Source organism: Pristiophorus japonicus, chromosome 2 (genome assembly GCF_044704955.1).
Source record: "Pristiophorus japonicus isolate sPriJap1 chromosome 2, sPriJap1.hap1, whole genome shotgun sequence".
NCBI classification, from domain to species: Eukaryota; Metazoa; Chordata; class Chondrichthyes; family Pristiophoridae; genus Pristiophorus; species Pristiophorus japonicus.
The window spans coordinates 49,084,912-49,097,295 of NC_091978.1; the positions used below are offsets into that span (position 1 = coordinate 49,084,912).

General features: G+C 47.8%; 1 pseudogene; it reads left to right on the top strand.

Annotated features, from left to right (window-relative positions):
- The first annotated feature begins 11,938 nt into the window (after positions 1 to 11,938).
- LOC139251895 (U2 spliceosomal RNA) lies at positions 11,939 to 12,170 on the top strand (annotated as a pseudogene).
- Positions 12,171 to 12,384: the final 214 nt, after the last annotated feature.

Consider the following 12,384-nt stretch of genomic DNA (forward strand, 5'->3'; position numbering starts at 1 on the left):
ACCACGAGGTGATCCTGCGCAAACTTCTGGCGGTGGAGGAGTTGGATTTAAAAAGGGCCATCCAGATCGCTCAATCATGTATGACGCAGACAGGAGTCTAAAGCAAATATCGGTGAAGAACCGAACCTCGGCAAGTACTGTAAATGCGATTGATTCGCCGTTCGACAGAGCGGCACATGGCAGGGCCTATCCGGCTGCATTCGCGAAACCTGTGGCTGCCCAAAGTCCGCCAGCGGGAATGTATCCGACTTCTCCGTGTTGGCGTTGTGGGGAAAATCATCGGCACTATTTAAGCAATATAGCTGCAAAGGCTGTCTGAGAGTGGGGCATCTCCAGCGCAAGTGTCCACAGATGAGCAAGTGAGCTGCGACACACCACGTGGAGGATGAGAGTCAGACTAGCACGGATCCAGATACGCAATCCAAGATGCCAGAGGAGGAAGTGTGTGGACTGTACTCTTTCATAACCAAGAGTAAACCAATTTTGATTAATGTGAAGTTTAATGGGATACCGGTATCGATGGAACTGGACGCAGGGGCGAGTCAATCGATCATGAACAAGAGAGCATTTAATAAGCTGTGAGATACTAAGACTGTGAGGCTCAGACTGAGCTCTGTTAATGCCAAGCTGCTCATGTACACCAAAGAACTGATAAAGGTGATTGGCACAAATTAATGTGTCGTATAACGGTGCTGTTCACGAGTTACCACTGTGGATTGTTCTAGGCAATGGCCCAATGCTTCCCAGCAGGAGCTGGTTGGAGAAAATCAAATGTGACTGGAACGACTGGAGCAAGATACGTGTGCCCAAGTATTGAGCAAGTTCTCCTCCCTGTTCGAACCGGGTATCGGCAACTTCACGGAAGCCAAGGTGCAGATCCATGTGGACTCAGATGCAATACCCGTCTATCATAAAACTCTGGTAGTGCCATATATGATGAGGGAGAAGGTTAAAATTGAACTGGACAGACTCCAGAGTAAAGGAATCATATCACTGGTTAATGAATGGACCGGCCCCATTGTTCCCATGCTGAAAAGTGATGGCACAGTCAGAATCTGTGGCGACTACAAGGCTACGATCAACAGGGTTTTGAAACAAGATCAGTATACGTTACCGAAGGCTGATGACTTGTTTGTGATGATGACACAGGAGTTAGTCGAGATGTTGAAGAGACTTACGTGCATTAATACGCACAAAGGATTGTTTATTTACCACAGGTGCCTGTTTGGAATTCACTCGGCTGCAGCAATATTCCAGAGGAATATGGAAAGTCTACTGAAGTCCGTTCCCAGAACTGTTGTGTTCCAAGATGACATCCTGATCACCGGTCGTGACTCCAAGGAACATCTGACCAACTTGGAAGAGGTTCTACTGCGTTTGGACAAAGTGGGACTCAGACTTAAACGCTCGAAGTGCGTCTTCATGTCACCGGAGGTCGAAATCCTCGGGAGGAAAATCTCCGCTGATGACATCAGACCTACTGACGTGAAAACCAAAGCCATCAAGAATGCACCCAAGCCGCAGAACGTGATGGAGCTGTGTTCGTTCCTGGATCTACTCAGCTACTTTGGTAACTTCCTATCTAAATTGAGTACCTTATTTGAACCACTGTGCATGCTATTGAGAAAAGGCAACAACTGGGTGTGGGACGCATTGCAAGACAGAGCTTTCGAGAAAGCCACCAATCTGCTTTACTCGAACAAGCTGCTGGTACATTATGACCCATGTAAATGTTTCATTTTGGCCTGTGACGCATCGTCATATGGAATTGGTTGCGTGTAATAACAAACTAATGAGTCGGGGAAACTTCAACCTGTCGCGTATCCAAAAGTTTGTCTAAAGCAGAAAGAGCCTACAGTATGTTAGAAAAAGAAGCTTTAGCGTGTGTGTACGGTGTTAAAAAGATGCATCAATACCTGTTTGGTCTGAGGTTCGAATTAGAGACTGATCACAAGCCGTTCATTTCATTGTTTTCTGAGAGCAAAGGTATCAATACCAACGCTTCATCCCGCATCCAAAGGTGGGTGCTGACATTATCTGCCTATGATTATGTCATTCGCCATAGACCTGGCACAGAGAATTGTGCCGATGCTTTGAGCCGGTTGCCGTTGCCCACACCGAAGGTGACAACCGGCAGATTTAATGTTGATCATGGATGCTTTTGAGAGTGAAGGTACCCCTGTCACAGCTCAACAAGTTAAGGCCTGAACCAGCCAGGGCCCAATATTATCAGTGGTAAAGGGTTACAACCTCAAAGGGGATTGGTCTGCCACACTTAAGCAAATGTGCGAAGAGGTCAAACCGTACATTCGTCGCAAGGATGAACTGTCTATTCAGGCAGATTGCATATTGTGGGGCAATCGAGTTGTAATGCCTAAGAAATGGAGAGAGAAGTTTGTGCGTGAGTTACACAGCACACATCCTGGTATAGAGATGATGAAGGCCATCGCCAGGTCTCACGTATGGTGGCCAGGAATTGATTCTGAGATGGAAGCATGTGTGCATCAGTGCAACACTTGCATGCAGCTCAGCAAAGCACCAGTGGAATCGCCGCTGAGTCTGTGGTCATGGCCATCCAAACCTTGGTCCAGGATCCATGTAGATTTTGCAGGTTCCTTCCTGGGCAAGATGTTTTTAGTGGTGTTGGATGCTTATTCGAAGTGGATAGAATACATAATCATGTCATCCAGTATGTCCACTGCAACCACAGAGAATCTCAATGTCATGTTCGTGATACATGGTCTGCCTGACATTGTGATGAGCGACAATGGGTCGTGCATCACCAGTCAAGAGTTTAAGGAGTTTGTAAAACTTAATGGCATAAAACATGTATGGTCAGCACCGTTCAAGCCTGTTGAACTCATGATGAAAAGAGTTCCTAAGGCCAAGTTATCTTTTGGACACCCGGATTTAAGTAATCATGTTGAATACAGAAGACAGAGTCAACAAGGGCACCATGATTGTGCAACTGTGTCACACGAGATTTCTGTTAATGATCCTGTATATATGTTGAATTATGGTCAGGGTCCCAAATGCATCGCTGGTACGGTCATAGCCAAGGAGGGCAACAGAGTATTTGTTATTAAGCTCAAGAATGGGCAAACTTGCCAGAAACACATGGATCAAACAAAGCTGAGGCATTCAGACGAGCCAGAGCAGTCAGACGAAGAAACCGTCGACGACCAACCTACCAGCAGCCTTCAGTGGACTCAAGGGTCATCAGTGAACCCGGAATTTCCATCACGGATTTGTTCAATAAAATTGGACTTGCAATTTCTGACATGGCCACTGCCACCCCCAACAAGTCAGCCATCCAGCCACCAGCCACAACAGACTCCGAACATTTACCCAAGGCCAGAATCGAACTGAGACGGTCAACCCAGGAGCATAAAGCACCGGACCATCTCAACCTGTGAAAGACTGTGATAAGATCTCAGAAGAGGATATTGTCATGTATGTACATGTTGTTTGTAGCCACCAGATGGTGTCATTGTTGGAGGCCACTGAGCAGCTGCTCTTGTATAAAAGGCCAGCCATTTTGCGAGTCAGGCACTTTGGGACTAAATAAAGCAGAAGCAAGGTTGTACCTTGCTTAGTTAAACAGTACTCAGTTTGAACCTTTATTGTATACATAACAATATGAGACTGGGAAGAATGAGGTCTGAAACCTTCCCTGCCAGTGGGAGTAACATCAGTTACTTCTCTGACACATTGGAAGCGGCTGTTGGACCAGGGAAAGGAAGCAAAGAATTCTTGAAGGCTGTCCAGCCGGCTGATCTACCATTCCAAAGAGGCTGAGACTGGTCACATTGCGACTGGTGTTGAACCTGAGTGGCGACAGTCTACTCGCTGGAGGCAGTGTCACTCCTCCTGTCATAATGTGGTCCACAGTCTGCCGGTCTCACCTAAAACGGCTTTGCTTTGACACAAACAACGGGCCGTACAACCGGCCTGTTAAACTCTCTGGTTATTTGTTACAGAGAATAAGCAGCATTAGGAGATATTAAATTGCACAGCATGACAATGGGCACTAATCTTCTACTTTTGAATAAAAGTGCTGAAAAGCTACAGAGGAATGGATCAGCGCTATTCATTCCACATTAACCTTGGTCCCTTCCAAATCTTATACTTGGTCTTTGTAAAATAACTGGGATTAGTGTTTGATAAGACCTGCCTTAATAATAATTACACGCTGTGGGACTAAACTGCATCTCCACTGAGAAAATCCCACAGCAGTTTTTAACATGGCCCAAATGCATTACACAAATGAAAGGGAGGAGAGAATATTATTTAAGTGTTCTTCTGAGCCATCTTAGATATTAATACTGCAAAGCTACTTATGAATATTTAAGGGGAGAAAATGGAGATATACTTTGTTCCAAATAGCCACAAAGACCTGTTACATATCCATATTCTGCAAAAAGGGGATCTTAAGCTGTCTTTATGTTTTACATCTAGGCTTAAGCACTTTATATCACTCAGACTTCTCTGCCTGTAATTAACCCTTCTGCGTGCTAAACAAGGACTTGCATCTCACGAGCTGATAAATAATTTATGTTCTGATAAATATCTAAGCAATAATGGAAGGGGGTGCATGTTATGTGTACTGAGTAGAGATTGTTTTCCGTAAACCCGGAATCAGTGTGCAATATGTAGTGATGTTAAAGATTGAACTTCGTTCACAAAATACCATTTATTAATATATTTTTGAGCAACGCATCCCTCACTAACTCTTTGGGAATTCCATTAAACGAGTAATGAAAATTCTCAAATAGATGTCAAATTAAACAGGCTAGAAATTCGGGCAGTGGCGGTAGCTCAGGAGACGTACTCAATATTGTGCCGCTCGGTGCTGGCATCCTCGTGCCTGAAGAGGAAAAAAAAAATCTTGATGAAAATGTCAATGAAATGCACCCACACTTCCCCACTGCTGCAACAAATAAATAGAAGTTTAAAAAGTGACATTTCAGCACTTAGCATGCTCTCCCGGATGTTACCACCCAGAGATCGTCGTCGGACCGACTGCTTTCCCCTGCTGGGCTCAGTGCGAGGCACCACAGCAGGCGAAAGAGTGAAGTTAGCAATCGCGGGACTACAGAGGTGTTGCACACTTGGTGATGTCACCGAGTGGGCGGCGCTAGCGAGCATGGCGCAATCTGTCAGTGCCGCCACTAAACCGTCACTGAAGTTCGCGGCAGGCGCTGACAGCACGGCGCTTGGGCAATCGGTGTTTAGCAGCCCCTTAGCGCCCCTCTCTGCCACTAACGGGTGGCACTAAACAGACGAATTTCTACCCCAAGCATTGTTATATTTGTTTTTTAGTTAGAAACATAGAAAATAGGTGCAGGAGTAGGCCATTCGGCCCTTCGAGCCTACACCACCATTCAATAAGATCATGGTTGATCATTCAGCTCAGTATTTGTTCCTGGGATGTGGGCGTCACTGGCAAGGCCAGCATTTATTGCCCATCCCTAATTGCCCTCGAGAAGATGGTGGTGAGCCGCCTCTTGAACCGCTGCAGTCCTGGTGGTGAAGGTACTCCCGCAGTGCTGTTAGGGAGGGAGTTCCAGGACTTTGACCCAGCGACAATGGAGCAAAGTATTGTGTTCCGAACACAGATGAGACTGCACACAGGCAGGTTAAAGTAACAGTGACCTCAGTCTTTATTAAGACACTCCAGAGTGAGGAACAGGCCTTAGGGGCCGACTTATATACAGTACTCCCAAGGGATGCTGGGATCCCTTGGGACTTCAGGGGATGCGCTCCCTGGTGGCGGAACATGGGAGTGCATGCTTTACAGATACACAACATTACTGCCCCGCCAAAGTCAAAATGAAAACTATTTACAAGGTGAGGCAGTCGGGAGCCTTTCCCTGGTGGACCGCCTCGGTACAAATGTCTGTTCTGGTGTGTTGGCTGTGCCCTCGCTGGGCTGGCGTGTTGTTGGTCCTGTATGGCTGCTGGGTGAGCCTGGCCTTGCTGGGCTGTTGGGCATGATGGGTTTGATTTCCTGGTCCGGGGTGGTGTCATTGATCCTTTGGGTGTGTGTTGTGGGCTCGAAAAAGGTGGTGTCTGCTGTGGGTTGTTCAGGGCAGTCTGTGAACCGCAGCCTCGTTTTGTACAGGTGCTTTCTGCAAATTTGTCCATTGTCTGGTTTGACTACAAACACCCTACTCCCTTGTTTAGTTATCACCGTGCCCGCGATCCACTTGGGACCATGTCCATAGTTTAGCACATACACAGGGTCATTCAGACCAATTTCCCGTGACACAGTGGCGCGACCATCATTTACATTTTGTTGCTACCGCCTGCTCTCTACCTGATCATGCAGGTTGGGGTGAACTAGTGAGACTCTGGTTTTAAGTGTCCTTTTCATGAGTAGCTGAGACGGGGGCACCCCTGTGAGCGAGTGGGGTCTCGTGCAGTAGCTGAGCAGTACTCGGGACAGGCGGGTTTGGAGTGAGCCTTCTGTGACTCATTTAAGGCTCTGTTTGATTGTTTGTACTGCCCGCTCTGCCTGCCCATTGGAGGCTGGTTTAAACGGGGCTGAGGTGACATATTTGATCCCATTGCGGATCATGAATTCTTTAAATTTGACACTGGTGAAACATGGCCCGTTATCACTGACCAGTATGTCAGGCAGGCCATGGGTGACAAACATGGTCCTCATCATTTCAATAGTGGCGGTGGCAGTGCTTCCCGACATTATTTCACATTCAATCCATTTTGAAAAAGCATCAACCACCACCAGAAACATTTTACCGAGAAACGAGCCCGCATAGTCGACATGGATCCTCGACCATGGTCTGGAGGGCCAGGACCACAAACTTAGTGGTGCCTCTCTGGGCACGTTACTCAACTGAGCACACACGCTGCATTGCCGTACACAGGACTCTAAGTCAGAGTCGATACCGGGCCACCACACTGGGATCTGGCTATCGCTTTCATCATTACTGTACCCGGGTATGTGCTGTGGAGATCCGAGATGAATATCTCCCTGCCCTTTTTGGGTAGCACTACGCGGTTACCTCACAACAGGCAGTCTGCCTGAATGGACAGCTCGTCCTTTCGCCGCTGGAACAGCTTGATTAGCTCTTGCATTTCAACGGGGATGCTGGCCCAGCTCCCATGCAGTACACAGTTTTTTACTAGGGACAGCAGAGGATCTTGGCTGGTCCAAGTCCGAATCTGGCGGGCCGTGACGAGTGATTTATCATTTTCAAACGCTTCCATGACCATCAACAAGTCTGCGGGCTGTGCCACCATCAACAAGTTTGCGGGCTGCGCCGTTTCCATCCCCGTGGTGGGCAATGGTAGCCGACAGAGCATCCGCACAGTTCTCGGTGCCTGGCCTGTGGCGGATGGTATAGTTATACGCTGATAGCACACGTGCCCACCTTTGTATGCGGGCTGAGGCATTACTATTTATCCCCTTGTTTTCAGCGAACAGGGATATGAGGGGCTTGTGATCGGTTTCCAGCTCAAATTTGAGGACAAACAGGTACTGATGCATTTTCTTTACCCCGAACACACACGCTAATGCCTCTTTCTCAATCATACTGTTGGCCCTCTCAGCCTTAGACAAGCTCCTGGAGGCATAGGCGACAGGTTGCAACTTCCCCGCAACGTTAGCTTGTTGTAATACACACCCGACTCCGTACGACGACACATCACATGCTAGCACAAGTCTTTTACACGGGTTATACAATACAAGCAGCTTGTTGGAGCATAAAATGTTTCTGGCTTTCTCAAAAGCAATTACTTGGTTTTTTTCCCCATACCCAGTTCTCACCTTTACACAATAGCACATGTAGGGGCTCTAAGAGGGTGCTTAACACCGGTAGGAAGTTACCAAAATAGTTGAGGAGTCCCAGGAACGACCGCAGCTCCGTGACGTTCTGTGGCCTGGGTGCGTTCCTGATAGCCTCTGTCTTGGTGTCTGTGGGCCGAATGCCGTCCGCCACGATCTTTCTCCCAAAAACTCCACTTCTGTTGCCATGAAGACGCATTTCGACCTCTTCAGCCGCAGCCCTATGTGATCCAGTCGCTGGAGGACCTCCTCCAGGTTTTGTAGGTGCTCGACGGTGTCCCGACCTGTGACCAATATGTCATCCTGAAAAACCACCGTGCGTGGTACCGACTTGAGTAGGCTCTCCATGTTTCTCTGGAAAATCGCTGCAGCCGACTGGATTCCAAACGGGCATCTGTTGTAGATGAACAGTCCCTTGTGCGTGTTGATGCAGGTGAACCCCTTCGAAGACTCCTCCAGCTCCTGCGTCACGTAGGCCGAAGTCAGGTCGAGCTTGTTGAATGTCTTGCCTCCTGCCAACGACGCAAATAAGTCGTCTGCCTTAGGTAGCGGGTATTGGTCCTGTAGTGAGAAACGATTAATAGTTCCTTTATAATCGCCACAAATCCTGACCGTGCCATCACTTTTGAGTACTGGAACAATTGGGCTGGCCCACTCGCTGAATTCCACTGGGGAGATGATGCTCTCGCGTTGCAGCCTGTCCAGCTCGATTTACACTCTCTCCCTCATCATGTGAGGTACCGCTCGCGCCTTGTGGTGAATGGGTCGTGCCTCTGGGACCAAGTGGATCCGCACCTTCGCCCCGGAAAAGTTTCCAATGCCTGGCTCAAAAAGGAAAGGAACTTTGTTGAGAACCTGGGTACATGAGGCCTCATCGACATGTGATAGCGCTCGGATGTCATCCTAGTTCCAGCGGATTTTGCCCAGCCAGCTCCTTCCAAGCAGTGTGGGGCCTTCACCCGGGACAATCCAGAGTGGCAGTTCGTGCACCATGCCCTCGTAGATGACCTTGACCATGGCGCTGCCCAGAACAGTGATAAGCTCTTTGGTGTACGTTCTCAGTTTCCTGTGGATGGGGCTCAGGGCTGGTCTGAATGCCTTGTTGCACTGCAGTCTCTCAAACATCTTTTTACTCATGATGGATTGGCTAGTGCCAGTGTCCAGTTCCATGGCTACAGGTAAGTCATTCAATTTTACATTTAGCATTATAGGTGGACATTTTGTCGAAAAAGTGTGCACCCCGTGTACTTCAGCATCTGCCTCCTCTCTCTGAGGCTCGAAATTGCTTTCATCCACTGTGGACCGATTTACCTCTGCCACGTGGTGGTGAGCAGGTTTTGCAGAGCTTGCATCTCGTCTGCAAGGTCATTGAAGGTGCCCCATTGTTCCACAGCTCTTGCAAACATACCCTTTGAAGCGGCATGAATAAGCTGAATGGAAGCCTCCACAACGCCAACAAGGTGTGAATTGCCTTGCATTCATCCTTTGTTGCGGACTCTGATTCTTCTGGGTCACCTGAGGCCTGCTGGCTATTGCAGACTCGTGGTTTCTGCCCTGTACATTTCTGCTCGCAAACACAGTTCCAGTTAATTTATGAATATTGCTAGCACTTGTGTGCTGAGAGATTTGTTTGGTGTTCTCACTGGTGGACATAAATGCCTGTGCTATCGCAATGGCCTTGCTGAGGGTCAGTGCCTCTACGGTCAAAAGTCGTGGCCAATGCCCAGTACAAAAAAGTCTCTGAGCATTTGCTCCAGGTAGCCATCAAACACACATTGTCCTGCAAGTCGCCTTAGCTCGGCGATGTAGTTCGCCACTTCCTGACCTTCAGATCGCTGGCACGTGTAGAACCAATACCTCGCCATCAGCACCTCTCCCTTGGGTTAAGATGCTCCCGAACCAATGTACCCAGCTCCTCATACGACTTATCTGTGGGTTTCACCCGAGCCAGAATATTCTTCATGCGGCTGTAGGTTGGTGCCCCGCAGACTGTGAGGAGGATCGCTCTCCTTTTTGCAGCGTTTCCTTCTCCGTCCAGCTCGTTGGCTACAAAGTACTGGTCTAGCCATTCAACATAGGCTTCCCTGTTCTCACCCATGAGAACTTCTCCAGGATGCTCACAGTTTGCTGCATCTTTGCATTGTATTTGTATACTCGTCGCCAGTTATTGTGTTCCTAACACAGATGAGGCTGCACACAGGGAGGTTAAAGTAACAGTGACCTCAGTCTTTAATAAGACACTCCAGAGTGAGGAACAGGCATTAGGGGCCGGCTTATATACAGTGCTCCCAAGGGATACTGGGATTCCTTGGGACTTAAGGGGATGCACTCCCTGGTGGCGGAACATGGGAGTGCATGCTTTACAGATACACAACAGAATGGCAACATATTTTCACGTTAGGATGGTTTGTAACTTGGAGGGGAACTTACAAGTTATGGTGCTCCCATGTGCCTGCTGCCCTTGTCCTTCTAGATGGTAGAGGTCACGGATTTAGGAGGTGCTGCGGAAGAAGCATGCAGATTGTGCACAAGTTCTGAGAAGTCCAGGCTACAGGAGGAGATACAGCGGGAGGGAGAGGCAGTGCAAATTCTGGGAACTCACACAGCTCATGCTGTAGGGGATGGAGAGGTGGAAGGGCCTTCCCCCGCAGATGGTTTGCACTGACTAAGTGGTAATGGTCAGAGATCAGAAATGCTTTCTCTTTTTCGAGGCTCATCCTCTGATGACGCCCTTACATGAGTCTTAACAGGAAGGAGAAAGTGACAGCAGCAAACTCATTACATTTTCCGTTGCTGTTTATCTCTGCAGAAGCAAGGAAGATGCGGCAGAAATAGAGAAGGAACCAGTGGCAGAACCTTCAGCATCTGGCACTGCCAGGAGACATTGTCATGAACCCTGTCACAAAAGCAAAATACTGCGGATGCTGGAATCTGAAATAAAAACAGAAGGGTCATCGACCCGAAATGTTAACTCTATTTTTCTGAACCCTGTCACTTGCACTCACCAACCCCGATAGATTGTTTTCAATAGCACTGGTATCTGTGTTCAATGTGAGGTGAAGTTAAAGATTGAATTCCATTCTCAAATGCTGCAAGGATAATACAGATAGCCTAAATGAAGTATTGACATACAGTAATTCACAGTAAGCCACAGGATGAGGAATTAGAGGTGGAGCATGATGTATCTGAATGGAGGCTTAGGCGATATCCAATCCTGGCTGTTGAGAATGCAGATGCCCGTGATGGTCAGCACCTTTTCTTCTACAGGGGAGAGGCGGGCTCGGCCTCCTCTGGTTGAAGATTCCTCTCTCAAGTTGTTCCCAACCGTCTCCTGGAAGGAAGGAGGGAAAATGTGCCTGTCACAGTCGAATCATTGCCATGCAGTGTGCAAGATGTGCCGCACTCAGTATTCTCAGCCCCAAGTTAATTAGTGCATCTTGCGCATGTGAAAAGCGCACAACGAACTTGGGCAAATTATTTAAATGACCCAACTTCATGCAATCGGGTGGGCTTCCACACAATGAGCAGGTGTGCACCCAGGAATGTGGGCCATTCTTTTACCCCAATCAAGGAATGAGCCGTTATAAGTCACACACGTACCTGAGCATTGCCCTGATCAGACTGCAGCTTGTTTATCATGTTTAGTATTGGCCATTAAGACATTATGATGATTAAAACATCAAGCAAACATTCAAAGCCGTGGAGAGAGTGTAGTGGAGAGCCACAACACTGACACCTGGTATCACAGGATTGAGTAATGAGGAAAGATTTAAGACGCTGGGGCTCTTTGTCCTGGAAAAGGGTGACTGAGAGGGGACCTCATGGAATTCTACCGGACGTCAAACGGGTGTCAATAAAATAAATCGAGTCAGTCTTCTTGATACCCGTTTGACGTCTGGATAAATTGAGTAAGTCTTCCAGGTAGGCCAAGATATTAAAATAAAGGGGCATAAGTTAACACTGGTCAATTAAAACAGATGTCAAGAAGGACTTAATTATGTAAAAGGAAGTCAGCACTTGCAATGGTATCCTGAATGGAGTAGTAGAGGGGAAGATGTTGGGTTTCATTCAAGATGTGGGAGGCAGTTAAGTTTTTCTTCCTGGGTATGAGCTAACATGGGACAATGGCTTCCATCTCCTTTTGGCTAAGATCAAGTGTAGTACCGTTTCTGACCAGCCACCATGACCTCCGGGTGGTTTCTCCCTGGTCAGGAAGGTATATGCTTGCATTTTTGGAAACAGGAGGTGGGTGGGGAGGTTTGACCCATCCACCTCCACGGAGGTGTGTGGGGGACCTGACCTATCCACCTCCATGGCACGAACCTGGTATTGCAGTACTTCCAGGAACGGTGCAGTGGCTCTAGGCCTTTTGGCTAAGAGCATTGGCGCAGAGTGATCCTTGGCATGTGCAAGGTGACCTCTGGCGTTTGTGATTTGACAAAGAATTGGAACGATTGGCTATGAATTAAAAAAAAAAAAAAAAAAATGGCTTCCATCTTCTGCTTTTAACTTGTGAACTTGTTTGAAATAAAACAAACAGATGTTGAGGATGTGTTGGAGGCTGTAGCACAATA